Source organism: Peromyscus eremicus, chromosome 22 (assembly GCF_949786415.1).
Source record: "Peromyscus eremicus chromosome 22, PerEre_H2_v1, whole genome shotgun sequence".
NCBI lineage: Eukaryota > Metazoa > Chordata > Mammalia > Rodentia > Cricetidae > Peromyscus > Peromyscus eremicus.
The window spans coordinates 28923896-28942819 of record NC_081437.1 but is presented as its reverse complement, the minus strand read 5'-3'; the positions used below and the strand labels follow the sequence as shown (position 1 = coordinate 28942819).

General features: G+C 45.7%; 1 long non-coding RNA gene across 1 annotated transcript; it reads left to right on the top strand.

Annotated features, from left to right (window-relative positions):
* Nucleotides 1–282: 282 nt before the first annotated feature.
* Nucleotides 283–10977, top strand: LOC131897719 (uncharacterized). Its single transcript, XR_009375770.1, has 4 exons — nucleotides 283–658; nucleotides 6724–7034; nucleotides 7888–8002; nucleotides 10536–10977. It is a non-coding gene; the product is annotated as an uncharacterized LOC131897719 (long non-coding RNA).
* The last annotated feature ends 7947 nt before the right edge of the window (nucleotides 10978–18924 follow it).

Below are 18924 nucleotides of genomic sequence, written 5' to 3'. Positions count from 1 at the left end.
AAGGGGCGTGGCTACCTTCCTGGCGTGGTCCCCTAGGCTGTGGCCGTAATCGAGGGCTCCCAGAAGACTGAAGGATTGGGTTTCTGCCCTTCCCCCTTCCCTCTGAAGCCTCCTTGGAGGGAGCCAAGAAATACCACTGGACTCTGCTAAAGGCCAAGGGATTAAGGAAAATGACAGCAAGATAAAAGTGGAAAAACCGCTTAGCCGCTGGGTTTTCACAGATAATAGTTTCTGTTGAAGAGAAACATCGTGAAGCACACTGAAATTGGCCAGGGGAAAAAAAAAGAAAGAAAGAAACGAAACAGGGAGTCTTAAGTGAGAAACCAGCTACCCTTTTTGGCGGGTTCTGATTCCAGAGTGGTCCTCAGCTTTTCTTTGGGATGCTGGACATCGTTCAAACGTGTTCACTAGACTTAACTGAAATCTCCTCCCTTCTCGGAGAAAGCCGTAAATTGGGTGATTCATTTCCCATTCCTACTTCAACAGCTGGGTGCTTTAAATGCCCCCTAAAATTGTTTCTAAAACCTTAGGATCCTTGTTACCTGAGTCAAGTTTTTTGACTGAGTTTGTTTTGGATTTGTATTAGGCTTGTGGCTACCTTGAAAAGAAATGTGACAGCGTATCACAGAGTGCAGCTGTAGATAATAGGCATAATCAAGTAAGCATTGAATATGAATTTCAAAGAACCTCAAAAAATTTATTTTGGGGGAGGATGAGGAAGGAGAAAGGGAACAGATGACGTAAAAATGGTAGGCAGTAGGTAATGCTAGAAGTTGATTAATGAAAATTATATATATATATCTGTTGTTTGAGAACATGGAACTGGGCATGAGGAGATGGCTCAGTGTGGTAAAGTGCTTGCCAGGCAATCGAGAGGATCTGAGTTCCGTTTCCAGGACCCATGAAAAGCCCGGCACTATGGCTTTACCTTTCTATAAAACCCAGCTCTGTTACAGACAGACAGACAGCTGTTGGAGTCAGGAGAAATCCCTGGAAGCTCACTGGCCAGCTATCCTAGTTTATGAAGAAGCAAAGAGAGGGAACTCAACGACTTGTTAGTTTTTGAGGATCCTAAGATGTCTGTGTGAGTCTATGCCACGTGCGTGGGGGTGCTAGAGGAAGCCAGAAGAAGGCATCGGGTGCCCCTGGGGCTGAAAGTACAGGCTGCCTGATGTGGGTGCTGGGAACTGACCTCTGGGCCTCTGGGAGAGCAGAGAGTGCTTGTTTTGGCCTTTGGTTTATTTTTAAGGTTTTATTTCATGTGTATGAGTGTTTTGCCTGCACGTATACGTGCCTGGTGCACTAATCTCCCTTTCTCTTCCTCTTTCTTGTTTTTGTTTCTGTTTTGAGACAGGATCTCGGGCTAGCCTCCCACTCACTGTGTAGCTTAGGAAGATCCTGATTTTCAGGTCCTCTTGTTTCTGCCTTCTGTAGGACCTCTGCCTGTTCCTCCTACCGCTGCCCTAGCCAGGGTTTTGTGCATTTTAGGCAAACACTGTACAGAGCCCTCACAATCTTGTTTCTTGTTTTTAAAAAAATCTACCCTTGGTGCCTACCTTTACCACTTCTCCCTTCAGTCTACCCCTCCTCCATCACCATTGCTCTGTTAAACCTAGCCTTCTAACCCTAGAAGCTTCCCAAGCTTGAGAGTTGCTAACCCAACCATTTTCTTATGTGAGACCCCAAGGAAGCCATTGGTCACCTCCTCCTCTTTAACCTAACAGTCATATTTTATCTCAGCACATACATGCTTTCCAAAAGTGAAATAATAATGAAAGGCTTATAAACTCCCTTGGCTCCTTCTCCTACCTTCTCAGGTCTCCTTACCTATCTTCCTCACTTCCCCACAAAGCAAAGGTTTCAAGGAAGGCTACCTTTGATGCCTATGGCCAACCATTCTTCCAATCCCTGTATTTGTCTCTCTTCCTTATGAGCCTCTGCAATTCCCGTCAAGAGGTTAAGAGTCTAGTTTTTCATCCCTTTCGTCTGAGTTTGACGATTTCCACCAATGTAGAACCAACAGAAAAGGAGCACTTGAAAAACGCTAGTGCCTTGGTCTGGCCATCTCAGTCCTTTTGAAAAAACCTGCAAAAACTCTAGAAGAGCCCGTGGTAGCTTGCTACCCGGTGAGGGGTAAACAGGATAAGCCATTGATGTTACCCCAGGAGGCACCAAACCCATGAGCAGATGTGTGAATATTCTAGATCATCTCTCCTCACATCAGCTGACCACAGAATTCAACTGAACTGATTCAAAGCAGAATAGATGTCCAGTTTCTCTGGTTATGAGAAAAATTTTTAGATGTACAGTGTTGGAAGCCCAAACTTCCTATAATGGGGTTATTACCCAGCAAAAGCTAATGCAACACGGTCAGCTTTCCCCCTTCATACTACGAACACAATTTCATATTCTTTTTTTTAATTAAAAACATTGTGTGGGCCGGGCGGTGGTGGCACACGCCTTTAATCCCAGCACTCGGGAGGCAGAGCCAGGTGGATCTCTGTGAGTTTGAGGCCAGCCTGGACTACCAAGTGAGTTCCAGGAAAGGCGCAAAGCTACACAGAGAAACCCTGTCTCGAAAAACAAAACAAAACAAAACAAAACAAAAAAAAATTGTGTGTATGTATGATGCATGAGTGGGTGCAGGTGTGTATGTGTGGAGGTCAGAAGACAGCTTTGGAAGTTGGTTCTCCTCTTGCCCTGTGGGTTCTAGGAATTGAACCCTGGTCATCAGACTTGTGGGGCAAGCACTTTTACCTACTGAACCATCTAGCTGGCTTTTTTTTCTTTTAAATCTGTATGTTTGTGGATGTGCTTGTTGTGTATATAAGTGTTGGCATGCACATGCTACAGGAGTCATGTGGAAGACAGAGGACAAACAGCATACACTGAAACACACACACTGTCCTTGTCGTTATTCTATTGCTGTGAAGAGACACCATGAACAAGGCAACTCTTACAAAAGAAAGGGTTTAATTGCAGGTTTGCTTTCAGTTTCAGAGGTTTAGTCCGTTATCATCATGGCAGAGAGCATGGCAGCATGCAGGCATGGTTCTGGAGAAGGAGCTGAGAGCTACATCCTGATCCATGTACAGAGAGAGAGAGAGAGACAGAGAGAGAGAGACAGAGAGAAACAGCCTGACATGGGCTTTTGAAACCTCAAAGCCCATCCCAGTGACACTTCCTCCAACAAGGCCACACCTCCTAATCCTTCTAATCCTTTCAAATACTTCCACTCCCTGGTGACTAAGCATTCAAATATATGAGCCTGTGTGGGTGTAGGGGGCATTCTCATTCAAACCACCACACATATACTCATAAATTTTTAAAAATCGTAAAATAAAATTTACAGGAGAGAACGAGGTGCTGAATTGATACACAGCCATGTCAAATCCCTAGCACAGACTGTGGCTGATTTGTGTGTCCACACATCTATCTTTTCACACATCCTGTACATCCATTGTCTATTCTTCTATCATCTTTGCCTGTATCCCCCCTCTCTGATTTTCTAATGATTATCTAGGAACAGATGTAAGATAGAATCACATGTAGGCAGGGCAGCTTTGAACTTAATGTCTAATCGAGGATTACCATCCCTCCACCTCCCCGATACAGGCATGTGCTCTATGCCCAGATGTATGGGGTGCTGGGTTAGGGCTGGGGATCAGACTCAGGGCTTCATGCATGCTTTGTGAGCACTCGGCCAGCTGAGCTCCATCTGCAGCCCCAGCCCTTCCTATACAATGGCATTTTAATGGAAAGATTTAAGAAGCCCTCTCCAGATGCAGAAATAGTGCTTCATAATGGGCACCATTCACGTGGCGCTCCATGTGTGGTCACAGTTCCCATCTATGGCTGGTCACCAGCAACCCAGGCTGGTTTCACGGAGTGTCTGTCTGAGCTGTCTTACTGCCTGCCTAGAGTAAACTTCTGGGTAGAATGGACATGTTTATATATCTTTTTATTTACCAAACCACCTAGCACTAAGACCAGCTTGATAAACATTTGCTGATGGATGGGCAATCCAGAAATGGGGTCATTGGCCCTAAATGGCAGAAAAGTGGACTGTTCAGATTCATAATAGCATTTATTTTATAAAGTTCCCTATGCACAACCTTGCTGGGCTTAGGCACCTGGTCCTAGCATTGGCCATGTAAAAGTGTGACCTCCTGTGACACGAGGTGTCTCTCACAGTTACATGACATGACCCTGGGTGTCTCTGCCTCTGCTGCCAGTGTCATTTTTACCCTCCCTTGAGGGGTTTGGTAATGAGGGGATTTCAAGGGCCACAGGCAATTGATGAGCCTGTAAAGCTTGGGATGGGATTTGCCCATGACTGACCGCTGTTTATGTAGCCTCAGAGCCACCCAGGCTTAGGTGGGTGTCCAGGGGCCCCAGTGTTTCTCTGTAATATTTTAAGCATTAAGATCTCAAACCTATATAGAAGACTTTTCTAATGTAAGATATTAAGTAGCTGAATTATTGTAGGCAGGATCCTCATGAGCCTGTTACCTTCCATTCGGTCACCAATAAGCAAGAAATACTCTTCAGACACTTACGGTTATCCACATGCTCTGCTACCCTGCTGGGATCAACCGAAAATGAGTGCAAAGACACCCCCCCAAAAAAAAAGGCAGCAATGAAAACACCTTACAAAAGAGGACCTGAAAATAAAGGACTGAACGTCAGGTGCTTGTAAGACGGACATGAGCAGATTGCTTCTCCATGTCTAAAACACAGAAGAGAAAAAAGAGGGTGTCCTGCTCCTGCCATCCACAGGATCCCTGTCTTCATCCATGTCTCCCCCCAGGTTGAGAACCCACAGTGTGGGACAGGAGTGGCCTGTTCAGAGCCCTGAAATTATTCCCGGTGCTCTGGGCATGGCTAGTCAATGTTGAGAGGTGCTACAGTTTGGGGTATGGCTTATGTGTCTCCCCAAAGGTTCATGTACTGGATATTTGGTTCCCAGAGTGGCATTGTCAAGGTGTAGTAGCACCTGTAAGAGATGAGGCCTATTGAGTCATTGGGTGGACTGCCCTTGAAAGGTATTAATGTTTTTATAGGACCTTGATTAGAAAAGGTGCTCTCCGGCTTCTCATCTCATCATATACTCATCTTATTACTCCTGCCATTATGATGCTCCTGCTGTTGGCCCTCACCAGAGCCAGGCAGGGCTGGTATCATCCTCTTGGATCTCCAGAACAGTTGCCTTTGCAAATCATCTGCCACACAAACAGGTTTTGTTACGACAATGGAAAACAGCCTAATACCAATGTGGCCTGGGAACACAGAGTAGAGTCTGAGTTTAGAATTGTCCTAATGGCATAGTCTTCAAGCCCTCTTGATTCCTAGATCAATGATCCAGTGTGTGGCTTTATCCAGTGTGGCCCAGAGAAGCCAAAGCCAATGAGACCCCTGATTCTTCTGTTCTGAGAGAATTCTGAGGTAGAGACCCAAACTTCAAATACCTAGTGGGGAATAGAAGCCTTTAGTATCCCCAGCTCCTGACATGGACAGGAGGGTCCCACTGGCAGTGGGAGCCCCATACTGATTGTTCCAAGAGTTCTAGGCCTGGGTGCAGTTCCAGCTTATCCTCTCTCCACAGAGTGACCTTTGAGTCTGTTGATTCCAGCCTCTCCCAAAGCTACACTTCTCCAACACTGCAGTAAGAGGGTACCGAGAAGGGTCTCGAGTTCCTTCCAAATCTGAACTTTGAGAATATGCCATAGCATGTCTTTTTTCCCTTCCTTCCTGTTCCTCTAAGTCCCCTGGTTCCTCTCCCCATCCTTGCAGACCCTGTCTCTAGCTTGGCTACTCATTGATCTGGGCCCCATTTTTCTTCAATAGCTAGTTTTGACACATTGTATCTAAGAGGCCCCTGCTCTGATGGTCTGGCCTTTATAGATGTGTGTGATGTAAAGTCCTGTCCCCAAGACAACTAGGTGATGCTGAATGATCTGGCTCAGGGCTCTTCCCTTAGATGCCCAGCTACAGCCTCACCTGGAGACCCACCAGCCCTCTCAGAGGCCATGGGTGAATCGGTTGTGACAGCTTTTTGACATGCCAAGTGGCTGAACAGCATTCTCCACGTATTCAAACACTAACCTGGGTGTTGCTAGGCGGGCGCTTTGTGGATGGGATTAAAGCTCACAACGCTTTGGCTTTAAATAAGATTGTTTGTTCTGGGTTGGCAGGGTGGGTCTGATTCTGTCATAAAAGTAGAGGCTCCCTCTATGGAGGAGAACATCCTTCCTTCACCCCATACTGTACATTTCCATCCTCCTCTTCCTGATAGCTGTCCTGAGGATTCAGACAGTTCGTTATAGTCATCTCTTAATATACAACCCCACTTCCGATTCTGTCTCTCTGGTGGAACCTTAACTAGTAGACATAGGTAGGTAAACCTCTCACATGCTGTATACTATCCAGGTCATTTCTAGAAAATATGAAACTGCCCTACCCCCTGCCTCTCTAGTCCATGTCCTCACAGCTCAGTTAACGGGGGAGGGGGAGATGTCAAACATTTTTTAATTGGGCAGGATGAATTTGGTCCTACTCAAAAAGGAAGCTCCTGAATACACTTCACTAAAGGTTTTTAATGCCAAACAGCCTCTCTTTGGGAATTCTTTGTAAATCTAATTTATCCGGTGCTGTTTTTAATGGTGGAATCTTCTAAGTACATCTTAATGAGAATGAAACCAACATCAACATTCAATTTTACAGCTATTGCTGAGTCTCTACAATCAAAACAAACAGCAAAGTTTAATGAGCTGTACAAGTCTTCCAGGGACAGGAAGATCCCGTGTCTACGGGCTACGGCAAGCCTGCGAATGAGCAGTGTGTGACTCTTGGGCCGGTGAAATCAAAGGACCCGGAATCGTTTGCCTTTTTGTTTTCATAGATTTTGGCTTCTAAGCATCTGTCTCGTCACCCTACAAATACAGACTTGCCAAACATCTGGACTTTAACTTTTAAAAATAATAAATATTGCGGATCACATGAAGCCTTGTTCCCACCGGGTGAGCAGGAGATGGGTAAGAACCATTTCGTCCCTCTTGGTTTAGTTGGAAAGTAGCCTCATCTTCTGATGTAAGCGTAAGGAGCCAGATGACCCTTCTGCAAGGACCAGGGGTGCTGGAGTAATGAAGAGGAGTGGGCTGGAGTGAGGAGGAAGAATGGGTATCAATGAAAATGACATGGAAGACATCCACATTCACCCAAGACTTTGCTTCTGGAGAGTCCCAGGCCAGAGAGTTCTAGTTAATATGAGAATATGAAAAAGACCAGAGTCTGACATACTGCCAGGAAGGAAGGCAGAATCAGCCCTAGCTTGTAGGGTGCAGTAGTAATTTCTACTTCCCTCAATGCACCCCTCTTCTTCTGGCCTCTGACCCGTGCTCACAACACGAGTGACCAGCTTCTTCATAAAGAAGCTTCCCACTGGCCACCTCGGCATGAAGTTCCAAGCCTTGGACAGCTGCCAGGGGCCTGTCAGGGCGTGTTGGATGGTATCTGCTCAGGCTGCTAAGAGGTGAGGAGTGTCTGGCCTCTCCCTTGGCATTCTACTGTGCGCTCTGATACTGACTCATCTTTTTCCTCCCCACTTAGGCCAGGCAAAGGGAGCTAGGCTCGGGGCAGGGCGGCACACTGGCCCTCAAAGGCTGGCATGGGAGCCCATGCTAGAGGGTTTGCAACCGGTTTCATGGTAACAGGCTGGTGTGCCTGGAAGACTGATGGTTCTGCACAGGGCAGCTTAACTGACCCTTTGAAGAAGGCACCGGGAACTGAGGTGAAAGGCAGAGTTAGGTTAGGGACACACACAAATACAAGCTCGCAACTGTGGTGATAATTTTCAGAAAATATTAATATGCTTCTCTTTTGCCTCAGGATGTGACAGATTCTCTGAAATCTACTTAACCAGCCCGTTTACATGGAGGAGATTAAAATTGTTCTAGAAAGACTACAAAAAGAAAACATAAAAATTTACCTCTGCACATTCAAAGTAAGAATTTTATAGTTTTGCCGATTCGCAATTGAGATGTAGGAAAGTTTACAATCTGGTGACTTTGACCCAAGTACGTATCTGTGAAATGACCACTATAATCAAGACAGTTAACATATCTGTCACTTCAAAAATTTTCCTTGACCGTCCCCAACATACACACACACACACACACACACACACACACACACACACACACACACACACAAAGTGGTTCCTAGGCAACCCCTGACAAGCTTTGTCACTGTGTATATTTTGCCTAAACTGTTATACAATATCGTAGTGTTTACATGTTTTTTCTAGTCATTTTCACAGCATGTAATTGATTTGAGACTCAGCTTTGTTATTGCAGGAATTCATGGGCTGCTTGTTTAACGCTGACCACTTAACTCTGCTATATAGACAAGAGCACAGCTTGTTTATTTATCAGCTAATGGACTTCTGGTTGTTGCCAGGTTTTGACTGTTGGACAGTGGCATAGCCTCCTTTCTGTAGACTTACAGACTTTTGTTTCCATCTTGAAGATGCTTAGGAATGGAATGGCTAGCTTATAACCTAGATGCATTTATAAGTTTTTAAGAAGATGCCAAACTGTCTTATGAAGAAGTCCTGCCATTTAACCTTCCCATGAGCCAGGTATTCGAGTTCCAGTTGCTCCACATCCTGTCTGCACTTCCCATGACCAATGTACAGTTTTAGCCATTTTAGAAAATGGATAAGATGATGACTAGTGACTTTCAAAATGAGACTTCCAGAAAGAGATAGACCCAAACGTGACTTTCTTAACAAAGGCAAAATACCATAGTGGTTAGAACATGAGTATGGCATGTGCATGCTGCCAGGCTTGCAAGCTTAGCTCATTGTAGCACTGTAAGAGCAGAAAGATGAGAACCCAAGTGTCCACTAATATGGTCCTAATCAAACCAATTGTGGTACCACATTTCATGTGCACATATTTACACACCCATATATATATGAGAGTTTATATGTACATATATACGTGTGTTATAAGGAATAGTCTCCTGTTTGTATTTGGCACGCCTTGAATCTGATAGGGTAGCCAGCAGGAAGGATCCTAAGGAAAGAATTGCAATTCAAAACCAAAGGTATTATGGCAGTATATCCACCAGCCTACTAATGCTGCTTTGAGGTCTGCAGGTTATCTGATAGCAGAATTCTCTCTTGAATGAGGGATGCAACTTTTGATTCTATTCTGGCTTTAAAATGATTAAATGAGGTGCCTCTATATTATGAAAGACAATGTGCTTACTTGAAATTTACCAACTAAAATGCAAATCCCATCCAGAAAAACCTACCTAGGGATGTCCATAATAGTACTTGAACAAATCCAATACTCAGGCATCTCATAGTCCAGCCAAGTTGGTACAAAATTAACCATCCCTGTTGTGCATGGAATACTAGGCAACCATCTATTGAAAGACAAATCTGGATACACTGAGATGAATATATCTCCAAGATACATTAAGTTGGAAAAAAGCCAGATATAAAACAACGTATAAAATATGCTTTCACTGTAAAAAAAAAAAAATTTAAATAATATATGTGGTTACTTTGGTTGTAATGAATTGCTATGGAGAAGGAGGAAATTGCTTCAGAAAAGGCAAATTGAGAGGCCAGGAATAGGCAAATGTGTAGCCTCCGCTTAGCATCCCAGCCTCTGCATCCAGATGCTACCAGATGGGGACAGCCATATGAAGCGAGGGAGGCAGTGATTGGTGATTGGGAGGGATGGGGGCCAGAGATGTGCTCTAGAATAACCTGGATAGCAAGCATTCGGCTCACCCTTTTGTGAGGGGCTTGATGACTCACGACACAGGGGAGGACCGAGGAAGAGAGACAGGTCAGCCAGGGTGAGGCAAAGCCATGCAGTACCTTTCGCTTTGCAGTCAGATTGAGGCTACTGGCCTCTTGGCTGAGGATGGGGAGGATGAGGTAGCTTCCCGGGCCTTACACCTCCCCCACGGAAACCTCTTTTGGGCCAGGGGCTGCTCTCTGCCCTGACCTTCTGGGTTTGCAGATCTGTGTAAAGGGGACCTCTTCCTACCAAGGGAGCTAGAGTTCCTGCGATGGCGTGGGGGAAGGACAGTTGAACCCCCTGCTGTTTCTAGGGTCTTTAAGGTTCTGATTACACAATAACAGGGCTTTGCTTTAAAAAAAAAAATTGCAGCATGAGATGCAATTCACATATGGTAGTAGTTAAGAGATGTGGTACAGCCACTGTGTAATTCCAAATTCCTCCAGCCCTCTGTCCTCCAGTCCCCCTGCCTTGTCCCAGGCCTCCTCACTTCCCCCAAGCTCTAGGCTGGCTCTTTCCCACTGGACCAGTCTGGCCTTGATGCCTGCCCACGGTTGGACGGCTGTGTCCAAAGCTGAGAAGCCAAGGCCAAACGGCCCTTACTCTCCCAACCCAGGGCTCGTTTTAAAGATGGCCTTTAGACTTCTGTTTGCTTCCTTGGAGTTCATCATTGGAGGGCGAGGGAATTCATTTATTTTTCTTTTCTTTTCCTTTCAGAAGGCTATTTCATGGTTCAGGACCCAGTAAAGAATCCACCACCGCCGACTCCCGGTTAATATAAAAGAAGGACATTAATATAAAAGTCTGTCCCATGGGTACAGTTGACTTGAAGAATGTAACAGCCTTTGTTTTTTTTCTTCACTGTAGCCGTAAACTGAATTCTTGTTAATTTCCTGTCCCCTTTTCAGAAGCTTAAGCACATTTTTCTGGGTAGTTTTGAGAAAGCACAGCTTGTATCTTTCTTTGTTCCCATAATGTCGCTATAAACCACACGCTGGAGATAAATGCCACCAAGACCTCTACGCCTCCAAGATAGGAAACTGCCAGGAGTTGTGTGCATGCCTGCCTCACGTGACAAGCGAAGTGTCCCCTGGTTGCCCCTGTTTTCTTTCTGTATCCTAGGTTGAAAAACAAAATAAATCAGAGGGCTTTGACTGTTCTGTGACTAGGCAGCTGCAGGCTTTTCCCAGCAGGCTTGGCCTCAGTCCAGGGCCTTGAACATTCCCAGGCACTGATAAAGACCGATTAGGCTGTTGCTTAAAACATTAACCGAAGCAGGTCCTGGCCCAGAGCCCACATTCTTTAACCCCTCCTGGAAAGCTCGCCCCCTGACCCCTGGCTTGCAGACATTCCTGGGTAGCATCTCTCCCTCTCATTGTCTACCATAAGCCACGGTGCAGCACGCCAGTGTCCTCCGGCCAAGCCAGCCCCACTAATAGAAGTTTCCACCTGACCACCCTGGAGTCGAGGGCTTCTTTCTTTGCAAACCCAGCTGGTCTCATCTTCAGATGGTGTCAGGATGCTCTTGTGGCAAAAGAATAGGGACTGAACCGAAACATTGCCATATGAAACCAGTTTGCGGAGGAAGACCAGAAGGCCTCCCGTACCTGAGCACAACGGAGCACGTGTCAACATTGAACAGTAAGTGGAAGAGGCAGGAACTGTAAAGGTCATATAAAAGTTTACACAGCATGAACGGATGCTCCAGGGCTCGCTCTTCAGCCCACTTCCATTCTTAAGAGTCCTCTTGTCTTAGTAAACGAACTCTGCTTCTAACCATCCGTCCCCCATTCCATCTTTGTCCTGGGACACAGGAGTGTAGACTTAGCCACCCTCTGAATGCAGATCTCTGACTCAGCCCTCCTAAGCATGCTTGCCTTGACACTCTGGGTGTTCCCACTGTTTCTCTGACCTCCGTAAGCTAAATTAAAAGGCACGACTTTTCCCACAATCTTCTCTCCCCCTGGTGGCTGCCAGTTTGTCTGTACTGTATTTTTTTCTCTCAAACTCCAGTGAAAATTGTCTTCAAGTTTCCTTTTGAGCCCCTTTTAAAAATAATTTTATTTTATTAATGAGAGTAAAAGCCCTCAAGAGGAACCTCAGTTTTCCCCAATAACTCACAGAATGATCCCCGAGATAAGTGGTTCTCAACCTGTGCGTGGCAATCCCTTTGGGGAGGGTCACATATCAGCCATCTTACATATCGGATATCTACATTATGATTCATAACTAGCAAAATTACAGTTATGAAGTAGCAAGAGAATAATTTCATGGTTGGGGGCCACCACAACATGAGAATCACTGCCCTAGATGGACCACCGATTCCACCTCCCATCAAAGCTTTCTCAGTCCAGGCAGAAGCCAGCTGTCTGCTGCTCGGTCCTGTCCGGTGTGCAGGCCCAAGGCCCTGTTTCTTCTTGGGTTCCCATGGCTAGTGCTCAAGCAAAGGATGCTTCAGGGCCTCTGAGCCTCACCTCCCGTCTCCATTGGCACTCTTTGCCTCTGATGAATGTTAGACAAACGTCCCTGCCTCTCCATCTCCATTGCCACCCACAGTCCACCTCAAGGCACCATCTCCTCTACCTGTCTTTTGCTCTTGCTCGAGGCAGGCAAGTTTGCTGGAAAGTTCTCTGTGCTTCATTCTTGGGCTCGCTTCCCCATCACCGTATTTCCCAAGCAGGGAGGCAGGTATTACCGTTAGATCACAGGCCTCTTGCGACCTCTGTCTCCCAGAAATCAGGCCACGTCCCCGAGCTGCTCTCCCTCGAGGCAGACTGTTGAGAAAACATGCTGTCCAGTTCTCTCCCTCCCACTTGGAATCCTGAGCAAGCCCAGGCCCCCCTGTTGGCTAGACGAAGGGCAACCTTGAATTACAACTTGACTTTTATCAGTGCCTTCCTGACTCCTGGCACATGGGCTAGGCCAGACTAGATCACGTGGTAGGGGACTTGTCCATTCTCCTGAAATGTTGTGAGAATCAGAAACTTCCTTTGCTCCCTAGAACTGAAGGCTCTGACTGTCTCTTCAGGACCCCCATCATGCTGTGCATGATGGCCATCTCTTCTAACAGTCTCCAACTTTAAGGCCCAGTCGTATCTAGATCATGCTTGTCCAAGGTCGTGAGGCTCTCTCCCCTAATAAAGTTTATCCTGAGGGGTTATTTTGCGTCAGCTCCTTTCTAGAAACTTGCTACCCTTTCCCCATTCTTTTTAACAGTTATAACTCCTCTTTTTTTTTTTTTTAAATTAAAGAGGCACCGTAAACAATCTTCATGATGCCTCTGAATTTGCAGAAGCTGGGTCAGAGATGACATTTTTAAAAACGAGTTTATGTATCTATGTGTGAGTACATGTTCTTATATGTGCAAATGCCTTATGTATGTGTCTCTCTCTGATCTAGGCTGGTTGGCTACCAAGGCTGAGGAATCTCTCTCTGTCTCCCCAGCCTGGGAGAGGAGAGTTGCAGCTCCTGGGAGCTCTGAGGAGCCCAGCCCAGGCTCATAAAAGAGGGATTTAGAGATGCCTAGATGAGAGAGAAGGACTAACTGGGAAGCCGAGAAAGGGGACCTCACTTGTAGAAGGCAGCCACTGAGGTATTGTGATAGTCTTGCCTAATCAAGGCACCCTTTGTACCTAGGCCAACTAGATTTCCTTCCTGCTGTTTTCTGAGTGCCATTTTAGGATTCCTGTGTGATCTTTAAAGGAAAAGGAGGTCTCTCCTACGGTTTGAATATGAAATTTCCCCTGAGGTCCATGCATTGACCACCTGGTCCCCAGATGGTGATGTTATTATGGGAAGTAATGAAGTATTTAAGAGGTGGGGTCTAGCTGGAGGAATTAAGTCACTGGAGGTGTCCCTTTGAAGGCTAGACCTGGTCCCCAGGGCTTCCTCTCTCTGCTTTCTGTTTCATGAGGGAGTTGCCTTTGCCACACATTTTTGCCGCCCTAATGTTCTGCCTCAACCCAGGCTCAGAATCCACAGATCAAGGGACCACACCCGAAACCTCAGAGACCGTGAGCCCAAATAAATCATGCCTCCCCTTAAGTGACAGGGATTTTGTAATAGGGACGAACACACAACTGACGTGGTCGGGAGAGTGAGCTTTGAGGTAGGAAAGGTACCCAAAATAGATTCAGGCTGAGCTACTGGGAACAAAGTGATGTCTCCTGAAGACCTAAAAGTAGACCCAGATTCATACCTGTTACACACTTACCGTGACTAGCTGTGTCATGTGTCCAACGTGACATGAGACTTTCAGTGTTAAAGTTCTAAACAATCTGGGGCAGATTGTCCAACTTACAGAGTGGTAAAGTTTTGAAAATTCAGGTCATGGTATGTTCCTTCTTTAATTAATCAATTCCTCGTCAGCATCTCAAGTGCTTGGGATCCGTCCCCTCCTCTCCTCATTCTCCTGGTGTGGTCTTCTACTTCAATGCTTCCCGTCCAGCTACCCTGCCTACAACAGGCCAGGTTTATGACAGTCTCAGCCTGTGGTCTGAGGTTCCTTCTGTGGGAGTCTTCAGCTCCCTCCCGATTCTTCCCAAGAGCACCTCCATCTCCCCGTGAGTCTCATGTCAGACAAACTTACCTTCCTCCCTAAAGTACCTTCCACGCCTGGTTTCCAATAGCATCATCACCCCATGATGGCTAATCTTGGTTGTCAGTTCGACACACTTGGGAAGAAGGTACCTCAATGATAGAAATGTCCCCATCACATTGACCAGTGACCATGTCTGTGGACATTTTTCTTGATGGCTAATTGATATGAGAGGACCGAGCACATTATAGGCAGTACCATCCCAGGGCAGGTGGGCCTCGGGATGTATAAGAAAGGTAGCTGAGCAAGCCATGGGGAGGCAAGCCAGTAAATAACATCCCTCTATGCCACAGGGTCTGCAGTTTCTGCTTCAGTTCCTGCTTCAAATTCATGCCTTGAGTGATCGCCTTGGCTTCCTCTGATGATGAGTTGTAACCTGTGAACCAAATAAACCGTTTCATCCCTGTCTTAGTCATTTTTATATTGCTGTGGTAAGATACCAAGACAATTTACATTAAAGAAAGTTTATCAGGGCCTTACAGTTTCAGAGGTGAATTTATGACCATCACGGCCAGGATGATGGCAGCAGGCACATAGGCCCGGTACTGAAGCAGTAACTGGGAGCTTCTATCCTTATCCCAAGCACAAGGCAGAGGAAGAACTAACTGGTAATGCCATGGGCTTTGAAAACCTCAAAGCCTGCCCTCAGTGACACACCTCCTCCAACAAGGCCACACCTAATCCTTCCCAAACAGTTCCACCAACTGGGACCAAGCATTCAAATATATGAGCCTCTGGGGTCCATTCCCATTCAAACCACCACCCTCCCCCAAGTTGCTTGTGGTCATGGTTTTTAATCACAGCAACTGAAATCAAACCAGGATAACCCTTTTTAATTTACTTATGGAACTTAATCACCTACCAAATCAACTTTATTGTATACTTGCCTGTATCCCCTTTAAATGGGGGAGATAGGTGGGCGGCAAATTCATCTAGCACATTAGCACATAGATTAAGTCCTTCCTTCCTTCCTTCCTTCCTTCCTTCCTTTCCTTCCTCCCTTCTTCCCTCTCTCTTTTCCTTCCTTCCTACATAAAACCTATTATATAACCTCAAAAAATATATGTAGCGAAACCAAAAGAATTATGAGAGTCTTTGACATACCTCCATTATGTATGCCAAACATAAAAAATGTAAATAATTCAGGAAACATAATTGGCAATGGTGAATTTCACACCCTCTAGTATTGGTAGATGGGTTTCCGTCAGCCTTTTGTGCTTCTGCATGTCTTGTGAGTACAGATTTTGCTATGGACTAACTGTTCAAAAAAGCTTATACAGTGAAGAGCCTTAGACTATCAAATCAACAGTAACCTGGCTTGTTAAATTATTATGAATGCATGTTTCAAGGACCCTCCAAAAGCATGACATTTTTTCATTGCTTGCTCTCAGAGCTAGGAAAGCCTAGTAATACTTTTTTTTGGTTTGTTTGTTTGTTTTTGTTTGTTTGTTTGTTTGTTTTTTTGAGACAGGGTTTCTCTGTGTAGCTTTGTGCCTTTCCTGGAATTCACTCTGTAGCCCAGGCTGGCCTCGAATTCACAGAGATCCACCTGGCTCTGCCTCCCGAGTGCTGGGATTAAAGACATGCGCCACCACTGCCTGGCCGAAAGCCTAGTAATTCTTAAATTAGGTCTCTCCTTCCTTAGTTTTATGTTGCTGTCACCAAAATTACCTGGAAATGACTTAAAGGGAGGAATTCTTTATTTTCCCGTTTTGCAGCCATCACCATGGTGAGGAGGGCATGGCAGAAGAGAACAGTTTATATCATGGAAGCCAGGAGACAGAGAAAGGGAAATACAGAAGATGCATGGGTAAGATACAGCCCCATGTAAGATACAGCATATGCCCCAATGACCCACTTAATCCAGCTAGGCCCCATCTAGCTTTTGACACTTCCCAATAATATCGTCGTGATAAGATTGCATCAGGAGCTTAATCCTGTTGTGACTTGGCATCCTCGCGATCTGTCTTTGGAAACAGAATCACAGACACACCCCAAAGGTGGACTTGATTAATCTCCTTGGCATTTCTTAATCTGATAAAGTTGATGCTCAAGATTAACTGTCAAGCTCTATATCTATTTCTAAGGAAACTGAGGTTTTTCTTTCTTTTCCCACACCACCCAAACATTCAGAGAGGGAAAGAATGCAGATTTGTTAGGTCCCACTCTGTAATCACTGGTCTTGATCACTTGACTTAAGAGAGTCTAAGAATGGTGAAATACACCTATGTGTCTATAGAAAAGATTGATATGTGGGACAATGACTGGGTTGGGGGAGATCACTGTGAATTTAAATAGAACCTTCCAACAGGCTGGCATCCTAGATGAAATCAGAGGAAGGCAGTGTGTTTGCATTTACAAGCCCCTATCTGAATGAAGATTTTATCGCTGCTGCCATTGTCTCTGGGCATCAGACTCTACCTTCTCTGGTCTTTCAATGTGGACTCTATACTCAGGAAGTTCTCAGGGAACTTCCAAGTCTGTAGTATCAGATTCGGACCACCGAGAAGTCCAGCTTCTTGGATTGGCCAGCTACCACTCCAGCACACAGAGGGCCAATGTTGGATTATCCTACACAATGCAATAAATTGCCTTGTATGATATATCCACACATTCTATTGGTTCTGATCCTCCGGGGAACTCATTCTAATGCACAACCTTACACCAAAAGGCACATTCCCAGCGGACTTGGAGCAGGATCTCCCGGGGAACAACCAATCAGGAATCTACATGACAACCTGATGTATCCTACCATTGGTTGCCATACTCCAGCGAGAAGGGACCTGTGAGTCAGGCTTTGACTATAAGGAGGAAGAGCTGTTGCCTGCCCTGTACACAATAAGCACACTTCTCAGTCAGCACAGTCCTATCATAATTGATTTGACATGACAACTTGACCACAGAAGACCCAGATAGCTGATTCATCATTTCTGGATATAGCTAAAAGTTTTTCCAGAAAACATTAGCAATGAAATTGATGGACTGAGTATAACATATGTCCTTCTCCCCTACTCTGGGCGGGTACCAACCAATCACAGAAGGATTGCTGTTACTACAGAATATCAGATAAGTACATTGTAAAGAAAAGCAGCTCGTGCTGAGTAATCACAGCACATGTGCCAGCCAGCCTCTGGTGAGGGTCTTGGTGTGCCAGCCTCTGGTAAAGGTCTTGGTGTGCCAGCCTCTGGTGAGGGTCTTGGTGTGCCAGCCTCTGGTGAGGGTCTTGGCGTTGCTTTGAAGCATGGCAGAAGGGCGAGCAGGTGGGAGATGCACTTAGCTGGCTTTCTCTTACCAGATTTCTCCTGGGTGTGTGCTCTCCCACTTTAGAGATATTCTGCAACCATGATAGCATTCCGTTCCTCTTGCAAACGAGGAGACTAGGAGGCAGAGAACTAAGTCAGTTGCTGAACACAACCCAGCCGCAAGCCTTAGACCCTGGGTTTCCTCCCAGGTCTCTGACTTAAATGTTTCTTTCACTTACATCACCCAGCAAAGGTGATGGATGGCTGCTAAGAAAGCAAGTTCTCCAACCACAGACCCTCAATAGCAGTGGTCCCCAACCTCCCTAACGCTGTGACCCTTTAATACAGCTCCTCATGTTGTGGTGACCCCCAACCACAAAATTATTTTCGTTGCTACTACACGACTGTAATTTTACTACTGTTATGAATCATAACGCGAATATCTGTGTTTTCCGATGGCCTTGGGCAACCCCTGTGAAAGGATCATTTGATCCCAAGGGGGTCGTGACCCACAGATTGAGAACCACTGCCATAGCCTTTTTTTTTTCTATCCTCTCTTCTCTATCAAACACCCTTCTCCCCATTTTCAAGAAAAGCAGGTGGAAATAACTGAGCGAATTTTTATCCTCACCTCGATCTTAACAGATTTAATTTGAAGTACATTTTATGTTTTGTGATATCCATTCATAAGGTTGAGGAGCTTGACCCAACCTACCCAAGGTTTAGCTTTTTCCATCTAGAAAGTAGAAACCGTTTAACTTATCCATCTAGTCACTTCTTTTATTCAACACTGAGGAGACGTAGTCTCTGTCCCTGAAGTGCCCCAAGTCTTGTCAAGGGTGGCGGTGAGGTAGGAGAATGGGGTCCGGCAGGTGAACCACTAACGCTATACTATAGCCTCAAAACCCAAAAAAACACAATCCATAATTAATTCTGCCTGAGGAAAGAGGCCGCACAAGAGGTGGTGATACGTGAGAACTTAGCTGGTTCTCGAATAACTTTGTCAAGTGAAAAGCGAGGCAGACTTCGTTCGGGTGCAGGCAACAGGTGCCCTGGTATTGTATGACCTTTCAAACATCTGTTTACCCCAAACAGGACATCAAAAGCAAAGCAAAGAAACTCTTCTATGTGTCCAAATCCAGCTAACTGGACCGGTGAGTTTATTTGGGGTCACTCACAGAAGCACAGGCGATTCCAAAGGCATTACCAAGACAGCTGTCTCAACGGGAGTGACGACCCAGGAAAGCTGGCCCCTGGGGTTGCCGGC